This window comes from Marmota monax, unplaced genomic scaffold, assembly GCF_021218885.2.
Source record: "Marmota monax isolate L192 unplaced genomic scaffold, Marmota_monax_Labrador192_F-V1.1 WCK01_AAM20220418_F8-fsc01343, whole genome shotgun sequence".
NCBI classification, from domain to species: domain Eukaryota; kingdom Metazoa; phylum Chordata; class Mammalia; order Rodentia; family Sciuridae; genus Marmota; species Marmota monax.
In genome coordinates this window covers 65834-74560 of record NW_026694463.1, presented here as the reverse complement: position 1 = coordinate 74560, position 8727 = coordinate 65834, and the positions used below count along the sequence as shown (strand labels likewise).

Here is an 8727-nt window from a genome sequence, read left to right as displayed (position 1 = left end):
AGTGCTTTTATTCCTTTATAATGTATCCTTTCTTTAAAAAGTTTGGGACACCTTTCAATGATAACATTAATTTTTTAAGCATCTATACAATTAAGTTATATTATAATGAGCATCAATTTACTTTGCAAAGAACTTCAACTTATATATGATTTGATTCCTGCACATTCCTCCTCTTTTATTATTAATTTTGTGCAAATTCCAGGTGTGAATTCATTTATTCATAGTATTTAATATGTTTAAACGGTTTAGGCCTCTTTTGAAAAAAATCCATCATCATCCTTCATATCAACAGTAATTCCTTAATATCAGTAAATATCCAGCCACATTTTCCAACTTTCAATTTTCTCATAAATACTACTTATTTTTTTGTAATTTTGAATTTAGATAAGTCTCAAGTATGTTTTTCATCTACAGTTCTCTTTCTACAATCTTTTTTCTTTCAATTTTATTCATTGGAATTATTAATTTATTTCATATCAACAACTTGCTTCAGTCTGTTTTGCTGATTACAGCCTTGTGGTAGTGTTCACTTTTCTCTAGTTTCTTTTCTCAGTTTAGTAGTTAGCTCTATGAGACTCTATCAGATTGAAATGACTTTTTGGGCATGAATGTTTCATGGTTCATGATGTGTTCTTCTATTAGGTATTCATAATGTCTGGTTTTCTCCCTTTTTGTGATTCTATCAGCTGCTGATGATCAATGGATTAATTCATGATAATTTTGATTCTGATATGATGAATTGTTCTTGTAGAATTACCAACAGTTAGGGGAAGAGGAAATGCTGCTTGAAGCACGTTCAAAAGTTTAGAAGAAATAGTATTAAATGCCAAAATATTTTCTTAACTAGAGAGAAACCTAGTAAGAAAAAAAAAGGAAGAAAATATGTTGGCTTTTATCACTTTTTATTTTCCTGAGCTTTTTTTCTTGATGAGAGGTTGTGTTGTGGAATTGCCAGCCAGGTCTTTGTCATGAAACAGTTTCCAGTTTGTGTTCCGTGGTATTGGACAAGTGGTCTTGAATAAGTTAGTATCACTGAGCCTCTCAGTTTTCTAGCTGTTAAATGATCATACAATGAATGCATGCACATAACAACCTTAGACTTTTCTTCTGCTCCAGTTCCCAACATATAAGTAAATATACTATGTGTTTTGGCATATTTTGATGAATTTATATTATCTTTTGACTCTACAAGTTCTTCTGATGTAAGGGAGAAATGTGATATTAATCCTATTCTTGTGCAGACAATAAAAATTTATGTTGTTTAGGAGAAGTAGGAAGAGGAAATACTATACCTTGCACTGAGCGATTTTTCTCCCCAGAATTGTTGTGGGAAATGCCAGAAATAGAGACATTGCTCACATATTTATCTGCATATGTCTGGATTCAATCAGTTTGTCAACATCTTTGCTGTTTTTGATGTCAGGCTTCTCAGTGACTGTGGAGCCTACAGTTCCATGAAAATCTGATAATGGAGCAGAGGACTGTGGTCTGGGGAGTTCATTGTTTATAGTTTCTAAGAGCTGGAGGAAAGGAAAGATTGGATCTGAATATTGTGTAAATTCTGTTTACAGAATTTGCAGTTTGTGGAACACCTTCACAACTTGTGTCTTGTCATTTAAAGCAACCTTGTAAAGTAGTTGTTGCAAAGTCTGTATTGTGTTTCAAATTATAGTTTAACCAACTCACATACTGACTGGCTTTTGGCTATTACTGACAATTCTATATAAAGCTTCAAACAAGGAAGAGACATTCTTTTCACCTCTCCCTGTCTACCCATACAACTTTCATGATTCATTCCTGTGTTGTAACTTGTTGCTCTTTTCCTTTAAAGTTTCTTTTACCATCTGCTTATTTCCTCCCCACTCCACTTCCTTGACTGTGCATTCTAGTCCTTTCTTTCATATTTTTTAATGAATAAATCTCCTTTTTGCCACTATCCCTCAGACATTCTCCTCATGGAAAATTTTCTTACAGTTTTTTTCTCATTTGCCAAGTGTACACTACAGTACTATATGTACAGTAAGAAGTTATTTTCAGAGCTTAGATAATCCTTTGTGTATATATGATTCAGATCTTAAAGGAGGTTATTTTCTATACAGTTCAGATGAGAAGTTGATTTTTGTTTCATTGTTTCCATTTTTAAAAAAAGTTTTTGCCAGGAAGTTCTGCTAATAAGTCTTATTTGCTCTGGTGTACTAGTCTAGTAGTGTTTGCATGTAGATGTCTGTGGATGACAGTTATTGTAGCACTTTGGAAGTGCACTAAAAATGTGCCACTATCAAATGTTTCTATATTGTGTGTGTGCTAGTACACGCACGCGTGCACACAAACACACATACATTTTATAAGTGGTTGTATTCATTTAGTGAAAAAGTAGACATACTTTAAAAAAAAACTTGGAGAAATGCTTGGAATTTCATTGTGTTCACCCATTCAAAGTTTTCTCTCTTTGCTTTGGAAATATTTGTACTCATAAGAGATATTTCAAAAATGTTATTCATTAAAACCTCTTAAATAACCACTATTTTTCATGTCTAGCAAATGAGTATGTCAAGGACTAAGATTAATACACAAATAATAAAAGTCAAATAAATTGTTAAACATGAAGAAAATTTAATGCTGTGACTACATTTTTTAACTCCCTAAATCAACTTCCTTCTAAAAATTCATAATTATATTCTTTCCTATTTATTCCTTGAATTTTCAAAGATTAAATGCTACTTTTATTTTTTAAATAATTTGCTTTTTAAAAAATTTTTAGTTGTAGATGGACATAATAGCTTTGTTAATTTATCTTTATGTGGTGCTGAGGCTCAAACCCAGTGCCTTACACATACTAGGCGAGTACGCTACCACTGAGCCACAACATCAGCCCTGTAAATGCTACTTTTCTTAAAGATAATAAATTTTATTTGTACATGGGTTTTATTGAAGAAATTTGTTCAAATTGTTTATCTTGGTTTACAGAGTGGTGCAGACCAGCAATCAAAGCTGCTTGGGAGGCTGAGGCAGGACAGCAAGTTTGAGGCCAGCCTAAGCAACTTAGCCAGACCCTGTGTCAAAATAAATATGAAGAGGCCTGGGAGTATAGATGAATGGTAGAGAGCCCCTGGGTTTATCCCTCATACCCTCAAAAACCAAAATTAACAAACCAACGATTTATCTTTCAACACCCTTTTCTAGAAAAATACAGAAAACAACTTTGTGCTCTCAAGGTAAGACATTTAATATCTGTTGTTGGTGGCATGAAGCTGCCAATACTTCTTTTGATTTTGGTGTAGGTTTTAATATTAACTTCTTTTCTTTTTGCTTCTTTTCAAGCACTGGTTTATTAAAAATTCTTTGCAGTTTAAAAAACAGTTATATGATAGCTTAAAAATAAGTCTGTTTCTGAGGGTTGTTTTTATCATGTTGGTTGTGAGTTTAAAAATATATTTGCCTTAGTGACCTTACCAATTAGTATAATTAATATAACAAAATGATTTGAGTAGTAAGCATGAATCATGTATAGACTATGAAATTTATTTGTCTCTGTGATCTAAACTACTTATGTTCCTATCCAGGAAAAAGATAAGAAGGTAATTTGTAAGCTACAGATTCACATAAATAAATCTTTACTGAACTTAATTGTGCAAAATACAACATTACATTGAGGCTTCTATGAGAACAGTAATATAAAACCATGATTTTTGATGAAATTGCAATTGATAAGAGGACATAGAAAAATAATGTTAAACAGTTGAAGAAAAAAAGTTTAAATTGGTACCAAAATGATGAAAAGTTGGAAAAAACAAAAGAATAATATGTTGTTTATTGTGAACACAGATGAGTCAATGAATGTTTTAACGGAGGAGTCATATCATGAAAATTTTGTTTTAGAAAGGAAGATTTAATGAAATTGTACAATGAGGATTATTGGGAAGGCTGGAATGAGAGAGTAAAATGGCTTTTGTAGCAATTGACTTGTGATATGATGAAGAATGAAGCCAGGATTGCAGTAGTGTCAGTGGAATTGAAAAGGAAGGCACAGATTTTTTATACATCTACAATACTTGAAGAGGGATATTACTTGGTGCTCATTAGGGAAATAGATAGATAGGTAAGTAGATAAGTAGAGATGAGAGAGAAAGCAGGACTGATAACTTAGGTTTCCATGGAGGTTATATAATCATATTTTTACTAATATAAGTAGAGAAATAAGGAAGAGTCTTTTTGTTCATAAGTATATAAAGATGGTGGATTCAGTTAAATAATAATTGATAAAGCATAATTATCCTTCATAAGCTACCAATATTGTGATTTATTCACTTTTTAGAAGACAGCATATGATCAGTTCCTCTTTCTTGACATCCTCAGGCACACCCAGAATTATATACACATTTCTGGTCCTCTCATTTCCTTTTAAATTACCAGAGGCCTCTTCATCTTGTCATCAATGATCTAAATCTGCACTGACCAATATGGCACTTACTTGTCATTTGGGCTGTTAAACACTTGAAGTATGGCTAGTGGGAATGAGGGACAGAATTCTTAATTTAATTAATATAAATTTTAGTTTTAAAACTGCAACAAAATAAAACATTTTTCTGTTAAACATAACTCTATTGTTTGATAGGATTAAATTTTACTTTAGCCATATAAAATTTGGCATACAAATTGAGATGTACCATGAAATTAAAATAACAACCAGATTTTAAAGGCATAGTACAAGAAGTTAAAGTATCTCATTAGGATTTTAATACTGATTACATGATGAATAATATTTTGCTTAAAGAAAACACTAAAATTAGTTTCTTTTAACTTTTTAAATGTGGCTACTAGAAAATTTAAAATTAAACAAATGGCTCTTATCTTTATTTAAAAAAACAAAATTATATAAGTTTATATACTTATATAAGTATAAACTTAAAAGTATAAACATTCTTTATATGTTTATTGGACCACACTTCTCTGGTTTTAACATTCCTTCCTCAGACTATGCTATCTCTCATATCTGTTGAGAACTTTTTCCTTTACATAATAGAATAGTGGCTATTCTATTATGTTTAAGACAAAATCCCCCACAAAGATATGTATGATAAAGGGACGCTTATAATTCTTCATGTAAAGCATTCTAGGACTGAATTTTACCTGTATTTGTTTCAGTTGGAGCAGGTAACTAGGATTGTGAAAAGACCAATATCCCCTGATCTTTGGAGAAACGGATTTCTTGGAGCTCCTTACTCATAATCTCTTTTGCCACTAGAGAGAATAATGAGCCAAGTAATGCCAGGAGAACCTAATCATAAGAACTCTTACCATAGTCATTTCTATTTTGTATTTTCCATTCACTGAGACAAATCTAGATGGAAGGTAACAAAAAAAGTGAAAAATTAATGAATAAGTGCAAATAACTCTCCAGGAATTACACTATATTTGTACATTTGATAGGAATTCTACATCAGCAACTAAAATTATTCCTCATTCTTGTTAATTGCTTATATTTGAAAATATACAAAATCCTCTAAGCTATCAATATTTCTAAAAAAAATATCTTAGTTCAGTATTTAAAAATAAAACAAAACGCTTGTAACCCCAGTGGTTTGGGAGGCTGAGGCAGGAGAATCGCCAGTTCAAAGCCAGCCTCAGCAAAAGTGAGGTGTTACGCAACTCACTGAGACCCTGTCTCTAAATAAAATACAAAATAGGGGTGGCAATGTGGCTCAGTGGTCAAGTTTTCCTGAGTTCAATTCCTGGTACCCTCCCCCAATAAAACTTTAAGGGAAACCTAAAAACACCAACAATCTTCAAGTCCATTAAGACCATTTTAAAAAATATTTGTCTAATAAGTCACTAATCAGCAGTTATTTATTGAGTACCTTATATATGAGATACTGTGAGATAGTATGCATAAGTACAATTCATTATCCCATTAAATATATATATATATATTGAGAGTATATTATATGATGGTTATTGTCCTTATGTTCAAATATAGATCTACATGGAAAATTATTAAAACCAATGTATAACAGAGTTCTAGTGTGTATATCACTGATTTTCCAGAATAAGGAGTATAGATTTCTGTGTGTCGATACAAATTTGATAAGAGGAAAGAAATACACAGAATATCAAAAATTTTATTTCATCAAAATCTGAAATTTCACTTAAGCTATAAATATTTGAACAAAAGTGTTCAAAACTGAAATTTCGACAGGCTTCTGAGAATTAGGTTTGATTAAACTGCAGTAGAGCATTGAAAAACAATTATGAAATGGGCTTTATTTTAATTTTTTTCTGAATTGCAGTCTTTTATTTAATGAATTTTCTACCTAAATGTGATCCTAGAACATTTATACTCACACCTCTCATTTAAGGAATTATAAATGTCATAAAGCCTACATTTTGTATGTGAAATTCATTATGTCCTTATAAAATATGACTGCTAAATTTACTACTATGGAAAAATAATGACAGTACTTTGAAGATAATCTTAAAATCTATACACACTAGCTATAAGAAAGGAGGCAAAACTTTCTTTACTATGCAATTTTAATTTATTCTTTTTGGATATACATCACAGTATAATTTATTTTTATAAAATCATACAAGCATGGAATATGTCTTATTCTGATTAGGACTTCATACTTGTACACAATGAAGGGATTCACTTAGGTATTTTCATGTATGTTCTTAGGAGAATTATATTAGATTCATTCTATTGTCTTTCCTATTGTTATCCCTGCTCCCTTCCCTTCATTCCCCTTCATCTATTCTACTGAACAACTCCTCTCCTTTATTGTGCTATAGCTTCCACATATCAGCAAAACATTTGACCTTTGGTTCATTGGGGATTGACTTATTTCACTTAGCATGATAGTCTCCAGATCCATCTATTTACTGGCAAATATTTAATAAGCAATTTTAAATATCCCACATGTAAATCTATCACAAAAGTAACAAAATTAACAGAATTTCAAATCTCATTTCTTTATAGCATTATATCAAAATGAAGCCATTTACTTTTTTTCTTTTTAAAGTTTTATTTTTTATTTGTTCTTTTTAGGTATCCATGACAGTAAAATCCATTTTGATGCATTTATACAAGAATGGAGTATGTCTTATTTTAATTAGGATCCCAGTCTTGTGGATATACATGATGGTGAGATTCACTATGGTGTATTCATATATGTACATAAGAAAGTTATGTCCGATTCATTTCATTGTCTTTCCTATTCCTATCTCCCCCTCCTTTCCCTTCGTTTAGTTTAAACAAGACTAACTTTGCTCTTCAGTTTACAAAATAGAGGAGGAAGATAATTTCATGATGACATTTGGCTCATGTGACAGAAGGAAACTGGCCACACATGTGTTTGGAAATCATCTAGAAGAGAAAGCCCTAAAGGAAATTCCAGTGAATGGAGCAGCCACAGTTCATCCCAGGTTAGTTTCAGCTTTAGTACAGCCACAGTGAGTACTTTCCTGTTGAAAGTGCCAACATTAGTTAGTTAATACCAACTCAAATCAAGTCTTAGCACTTGCAAGTTGTAAGAAGATTTAGCATTTTTTTCCCTTAAATTCACATGCTATTATTTTGCACTTCTTGGAGCTCATTATTAATTTTTATTATAATTTAGCAGGAATTTCATCAATTTTCATATTTTATAATAATAGAAAAACTTAAATATTTTATAGCCATTTAAAAATCCTTTTCACTAAATCTTTTTTTTTTATGGCATAAGCACATTTTCCTGTGTTATCTGAGTATGTCTCAATCATCTCTATATGTTGGAAGAAATAAAATCAGGGCTTTGTTAACATTATTTAGTTCAAATTTTTAATTATAGCTTTGGAATGTTGGCTACTTTGAAAAAGGTGTCAGTTAAGAAAACTTCCGCCAATATTCACAGATCAATGCTAGAACTCCTGAAAAATAATGAATGAGGAATGAGAAATTTGGTAAGTTACAAAAAAGTGTATGATTTTGTGGTTTTAAAATTATCTCTTTATATTTATCAAGTTTGTTACTAAATATAATCTTAAATATTGAATAAAGACATAGAAGACTTTTATTTATTTATTTATTTATTTATTTTTGTGGTGCTGGGGATTAGAACCCAGGGCCTTGTGTATGCAAGATAGGCACTCTATCAACTGAGCTGTATCCCCAACCTGTAGAAGACTTTTAATTTCCATGTATTACAAAGTCATCGACTGGAACTTTAAAAAAATTAGCTACTGGGTATTATGTTTTATTTTTATAAAAGCCATTATATATATATGTATATATATATATACACATATATATATACATGCACACACACACACATGTAATATATATGTATATGTATATATATATACAATGTAATATATAATATTGCAATATAATATACAATATTGTATATATACATACATATATATATATATGTATATATATATATATATATATATATATATATATATATATATATATATATATATATATATATATATTTGTGTGTGTGTGTGTTGCTGAGGATTGAACCCAGGATCTTTTGCATGCAAGGCAAATACTCTACCAAATAAGCCAGTGCTCCTTGTGTGTACAATGAATCAAAGAGCATATTCTGCTGTCATGTATATCTGATTAGAACAAATAAATAAATAAACAAAATTTTAAAAAGGCATTTGATAGCATTTCAACTGTGAAATCCAAATATAAAATATATAATCCTTGAATATTATACTTCATATTTTATTTAGAAAGTG

At 30.6% G+C, this 8727-nt stretch overlaps 1 long non-coding RNA gene across 1 annotated transcript; it reads left to right on the top strand.

Annotated features, from left to right (window-relative positions):
- The first annotated feature begins 6 nt into the window (after positions 1–6).
- LOC124075511 (uncharacterized) lies at positions 7–8291 on the top strand. Its single transcript, XR_006846081.2, has 3 exons — positions 7–3215; positions 7046–7141; positions 7275–8291. It is a non-coding gene; the product is annotated as an uncharacterized LOC124075511 (long non-coding RNA).
- The last annotated feature ends 436 nt before the right edge of the window (positions 8292–8727 follow it).